The sequence below is a fragment of the Gracilinanus agilis genome, chromosome 4 (assembly GCF_016433145.1).
Source record: "Gracilinanus agilis isolate LMUSP501 chromosome 4, AgileGrace, whole genome shotgun sequence".
In the NCBI taxonomy this organism is placed as follows: Eukaryota; Metazoa; Chordata; class Mammalia; order Didelphimorphia; family Didelphidae; genus Gracilinanus; species Gracilinanus agilis.
This window is the reverse complement of record NC_058133.1, coordinates 142224184-142231192: the sequence shown is the minus strand read 5'-3', so window position 1 is coordinate 142231192 and position 7009 is coordinate 142224184.

Genomic DNA, 7009 nt, shown 5'->3' with positions numbered 1-7009 from the left:
CATATCATATCCCTGAATGGGGACAGGATAAGAAAACTGCAAGGAAGGGAAGGGAATATACCAACAGAAATGTGGTGGGAACTGAAATATTATCTTATTTGATACTTACAATAAACTCTTAAGGCTATTTTAAACAGAAGTTGAGTGGCTTGCCCACAGCTAATAAAGGGGTCTATGGCTGCACTTGAAATCAGGTGTTCCTGAATCAAGATCTAACACTATGCTACTTAGCTATAAATTATTTGGTAATAATCTGCTTTGTTAGAATCACAGAATGCTTAAGCAGAAAGAGACCCAAGAGGTCATTAAGGTCAATCTCTTCATTATACAGATAAGGAAAGTAAAAAAAGTTAAGTAAATTATCCAAAAACAAAGTTTTTTTTTTTTTTAGTTTTATCTTAAAAAAAAAACAACCCACAAACAACCCTTACCTTCTATCTTAATAACAACTAAGATAGAAGGGCAAGAACTAGGCAAACTGGGGTTAAGTGACTTGCCCAGAGAGGCCAGATTTGAATCCAGGTACTCTGGAATCCACACCTGGTGCTCTATCTGTTGAGCCACTTAGTTGCCTCAGTTTCTTTAGTTTTAAAATGAGTTTAAACTAAATGTCTTTTCTAGCTATATAGATAAGTCCTATGAAATGCTCTTGTTCTACCTTGTCTTTCTAGTGAGATCCCCTTATCTGAAGTAATGTTTAAGTAGATGATAATGGACCACATCTTTTGGACCACAGGAGATTCTTACAGTGGATGAAAGGTTGCACTAGATGAGATGATTACTTGAAGACTATGACTCTATAAAGATGATGTTTAAATGTCATTACTAATTTGGCTTTATGCTTTTATCTAATTCTAAGAAATTGGTAAATATTTCCCTTTACATATTTTTTTCTTTACTAGAGCAACCAAGGCAGCAAGGAAAATGAGATGTCAAAAGTCCTTGGGATTAGACCAAACTGTGCTACCACTGTATAGCTAACTTCAGCCAGAACATAAAAATTTGGAGAACTTTCAAGCTGGTGTTTGAAAAGCTAACTCATTCTACTTTTGTTACAGAACTGATTCTCTTGGAAAAAAAGAAGAAACCATGAGTTAGGTGAGATCTCTTTGTAGCAAAACAGCTTGGGTTCTAGGACTGGTTGCTCTTTTCCAGCGTATCTGACCCTAAGACAATCCTGTGACTTTATATGCTGCCAGTTTCCTCGGATCTTGGGCTTAGAAAATAATGAATAATGGTGATGAATCTGAATAGTGATAGCTGTGTCACTGACACCATTTGATTTATTCTTTATTTTCTATAAAGAGCCTATTACTTCTAGAGGCTACCGTAGATTCCATTCCTGGACAGCATTATTCCCTAGGTAATTTGTCCTTACATTAAGCCTAAATCTCTTTAAAATTTCTACGTACTTCTTTTTGTCCTTTGGGGCCAAACAAAAAAAGTCCAATCTTTACCGCACTTGATTACACTATATACTACTTGAACACTAGCACATAGCCCTAAATATTCTTCAAAGTCTTTTAAAGCTGCATTTCCCTCACCATTCTGACCACTCTCTCAGGGATGCCATCCAATTTGTGCCCATCTTTTTAAAATATAATCAGGTAGTCCAAAAGTGGTTTGACCCAGTAGAGCATGGTAGAACAACTACTTTCTCCACTACTTTTCAAACATCACTCCTCTCAATTCAGTCTATATTTCCTATTAAAATGAACAGGTTAGTCAAAATATGGTATAATAGCAAATAAACAAAATTACACAAATGAAAGGATAAATAGGTAATGCTTTTCTCCTATAGAATGCTTTTCATAAAATTTTCAGACTCTTATAATTATATTTTTAATACAATAGACAGGGAGAAGCCATGATTTAAGGTGAAAGTTCCAAAGCTAAGCAGAAACAATGTATTTTGTTAGTTTTCATAACTGAATGGGCAGGAACAGCTCTTGAATTATATGTAGCTTTACAAAGTATGATCATTCAAACGTAACTGAATGGGCAGGAACAGCTCTTGAATTATATGTAGCTTTACAAAGTATGATCATTCAAACGTAATGTGCAGTATATTATGGAAAGTAAAGTGCAGTTAAAGATAGAGAGCAACCAGGAAAAACATGAATGAATAAAGCATATTTATTTGAATTAAAGTAAACACAACAATTTTATATAAATATATTTCAAGTCAATTTTATATTTTTCAATAATTCTTACTATTTATGATGTCAAAATCATACAAGATCTAACTTTGCTGAACAACTCTCTGATCAAGCAAGGTGTAAAAGAGAGACTGATATGTCTACCTAAGGTGTTTACTCGTATCATGAACAATATTCTATAAAGAATCCAAAATAGGTGGTGGAATCCCAATAGAAGGCAGGTTCCTCTATACAGTTGTTTACATATGACATTACACTGACTTTATCGTCAAACGGTGTAGTCTCCTAAATAAAATCTCTTACTCAAAAGAGTTTCGTCTAACTATCCACATAGGAAAACAAAGTAAATTTAGAATGTCTATTTCTAGACTATATTAAGAACCTGAAAATCCAAAAGCCTTGCCCATCAAGTCAGAGGACTTTGATAGATCCAATGAATGGACAATGACCTGGACACAGAATCCTTTACAACTTGCCTCTTTCTTGACTTTCCAGTCTTCTTATACTTTTCTATCTTTTCACATCCACTAGAGTCCAAGCAAACTGCCCTTTGTCATCTGTCAAACATGATATTCCATTTACTGTCTTCGGTTATTTTTACTGGCTGTTTCCCTTCTTAGAATGTTCTTCCTCATCTTTTCCTCTTTAAAATTGTAGTTTTCTTCAAGACAACAAATACTGCTTTCTGCAAGAGGCCCTTTCTAGTCTCCTGGGAAGGCTACTTTATCCTCTTTTTCTGAGGTTACTTTCCATCTATTCTGCAGGTATGTTTACTCTTCCTATTAAAATGTAAGCTCCAAGGGGACAGGAAATGCTTGCTTTCTTTATATACTCAGCATAAGTGATCAATAAAATTCTTATTGATTGATTGGCTATTGGGCTAGAGAATGATTACCTTTTGCAGTGTTTTTAATAACCTAAATTTCTGTTTGAAAAAAAAGGCCCATTTTTAGCATCCATTCAGGTGATGTTGAAGTGCTGAATATTCAAAGACCACCATTTTCCGAAGAATAATAGTTTAGGGTTACTTTAAAGAGATTTGGAAATGTACAAAGATGGGTCAGAGTGGATTACCGCATATTACCAGCAAAGAACTAGAACAAGAGGAAGTGGAACAAAGGAAATTATCAAAGAAATGTCTGACTAGAAGAGTGACGACATGGATAGCTTTCGTGTTCTACTGACGGGCACATAAAGTCAAGGAAAACTTCCCAGTACACAGGTAAACCTCCAAAGAATACATGAGGACAAAAACCAAGAGCTGCATAGCATTACAAGCCTGGATTCCTTACAATCTTGTCCTAATGGAGGGACCATTCAAATCTAAGATCACCATTCCGTCCAAGTGTTTTTCTTTTCTTTCTTTTTTAACCTTTATAGAGTTCTCATTTTAGGAGTAGTATCAATACCTGTAGTACTGTACTACTTAATCCATTTATCTACCCATCAAGCAATAGTCATGTACTTTTTGATTATGTCAAATTTTTTTTTGCAAATTGTGAAATCCCACTTACCTGAAAAACAATAAAAGTCAGAAATTCAATATTATGTTGTTTGTCTTATGCATAAAGTTTGTAAATGGCAAACTATGAATTGTTTGTTATTGACATCTCAAAGCTAAAAAAGAAAAGAAAATTTGGGTGATATGATTTCAAGAAACATTTTTTTTTTACAAAAATAATTCTATTAAAAAGATCTTTTGTATCAACTTTAAGTTTCCAGGATATTCTATAATTAAAGTGAAAGTATCACTATGCAATTTCTCAATTATGTCAATTCTAATTCTGAAGAATAAAAATAATTAAAAAAGGATAATAACTCACATAATGTTTTGAGGTATAACAATTTCTTTACAACAACACCATTAAGTAGGTATTTCAAGTACTACTATCTTCAATTTCCTTGCTCAAGATCACACAGCTAGTAAGTCCTAGTCAGTAATCAAAACCAAGTTTCTTGAATCTCAATATATTACTTAACCTTCTCTCCAAGTTAGCAGTATTCACACAAAATATAGCAAAGCAGTAACCATGGTATTATTTTTTAAAATTCTAAACCTTAACATTTACATTTAATATATATATTGAATTCTTCTAAGAAATTGTACCTTTCAGCAGGATAAAACTAAAAGTCCAACAAAGATATAATTACAGATTCCCAAGGAAACAATAAAATATAAAATTCCTAAGTTATAAAAATGTGAACATAGGTCTACATGGAAATTTCTTATACTGAATTCAGGCAATTTACTCAGGAAAAATAATAAACCATAAAAAGGGTACACATTCAGAAATAGGGAAATCCCTAAACATCTTAAAACAATATATAAAAATATAGCCGGTAAAATGAATAAAATGTACAGATTGAAATGTGCCATCACACTTTAATATTTACTTTTCGACAAATTACTAAGAATAGATAGTAAATGATTCCTCATCCTTCTCTTCTGATTGGTGAGTCTTTGGCTCAGACCTTCATGAATTACTCCTCCTATGCTCATTCCATTCTCCAATCTACTCCTCAATGTTTGGACTTTTCCTTCTCCTCCTTACCCTAACCTAACAAGCTCAATTCCTGGAAGACTGAGCAAGTCAATGAAACCTCTCAGTCTCATTTTCTTCATATACAAAATGGAGGTAATGATGTTACTTATTATCTCAGAAACTATTGTGAGAATCAAATGAAATAGCATACATAAAGTGCTTTGCAAACCTTAAAACTCCATATAAATGCTAGCTATTATTATTTAATCAGAGAAAAAATTAATTACTTCATTTGACTTATTTTTTATTCTTATAGAAACCTAGCTTCTAGACTTGTGTTCAGTGTGACCTAAGAAAGTAACCTAAATATTAGTGCATAGGACAATGCCCTAAAACTATTAGTTGCTGAACAATTGTTAATCTGCATTAGTTTCTCAAACCAGAATTCCTATACTAATAACCTCACAGGTGGGGTGGAGGCGAAGGGAAGGGAAGAGAAGTCAGATCAAGATCAGATCTTTTATAATGGAGTTGAGTATATGTATATGTATATATATATATATATATATATATATAAAAAATCACATTTTTTTAAACCCTCTTCAGATAAGTCCATTTTAGGACACATATTTTTACAAGTTAATGACGCCCATATATAAATCTTATTTTCTTAATTTCATCTGTCTAGAATTTTAATTATGTAACAAAAAAGAAAATGTTTAAATGTAAAATAATTATCAACTATTCTGATTATGAAAGATAATCTAAAGTATACAGGATTGCAATAAAAAAGATGCATGTAAAGAATTCTTTTCTATATTAAAAAAAGGAAATTGAGTTCAACTTGTGTAAAGACAGTACTATGATAAAAGGATAAAAAAAGATCAAGAATCTCTCAATACTAGTCTGGATTCTCTACCACTGATTTTTCAAAAATATCTTAGACAAAACAAAATATATTATTACCTGAGCCTGTTTCCTCATCTGCAAAATGGAGAGACTGTGTACATGATAAGGTCCCTTTCAGCTAGTCTAACATTCTGTGAGTCTACTATTCTAGTTCATAATTATTATCTCCAAGGTTGGAAAACAATAACTGTAAACCTGGCTTTCACATAAAGGCTGAAATATGTTCTTCATCCATTTGGCATATTCATAACTGACAATCCTAGTTAGTGTATTCAAAATATCACTATCCCCATTCTCTTGGTTTCTTCCTTAGAGAGTTCCTCATCCTTCTTTATTTTTTCTTCCTATCCCTTGATTTGATATATGGCCAGTACTCTCTTATAAAGAATTTTTAAGATTGAAATTATGAAAAATGTCTTCATATAAATATTTTCTGTTCCTCAATAATGGTAGTGATTTTTCATTAAGAGAAACACACAAAAGGCAATGAGAAACAGAAATATTTCTAATCAGGTGTATTTCTTTGTCTTACTTGATTTAAGAATAAAACGAAAGATTTTTTCCAGAAATAGAATACTGGTATATTGCCTAGACAAAAGGAAAACAAAAGAAAATAATTCTACTCATTTCCCTCTCAAAAACTATAATGTTGGGCCTGTGGTAGAGCCTAATTTTGTCAAGAAGCTTTTATATTAAGTACCACAACACTTTTGGATACTCAGATAAGTGGTTCCTGCCCTCCAGAAGCTTACATGCTTTAGAAAAAAATAAACAAAGGAAATTCGGAATAAAGACAGACACACATAGTAAAATGCTTATATAATGCAGAAACAAGTACTATTATTTCCAGTTCCATAGTGGGCATAATATGGATGGAACCATACCAGACCCAATGGGAGCATCTTGGGGACAATGAAACTGACAAGGAAGAGATCCTCCTCCCTCTGGTTTGGAAGGATTAAGAATATTGGGAGAGGCAATCACAGTCAAGTGTGTGCTTGACAGAAGGTCTTCCGTACCCCTTCTTCTACCTACAGAAACTCCCCCCACCCTGCCCCGCCCAACACACACACACACACACACACACACACACACACACACACACACACACACACACACACACACACACACACAAAATAACCCAGGCATTATCTTTCCAAGATCCAATCCGGGCACCAATCTTGTCCCCTTCTCTTATCACAGTCTCTAGCAGCTCTTTCCCTCCCGCCGGCCCGCCAATTTCTCCCCTCTCAACCCTCTACTAAGGCGGTGGGAGGAGCGGCACAAAGCCAGAAAACAGAAAATGAATAAATGCCACATTAAAGGAGGAGTTAGGCGGCAGCAGCGGAGGCGGCCCAGGGTAGCACTGCCCAGTGGCGCCCGGAGGGAATAGGGGGAAGGGAGGGGGGGGGGGCCAGGAGGCGGTGCTGCACAAATCCCCGGGGGCGGGGGGGGGCA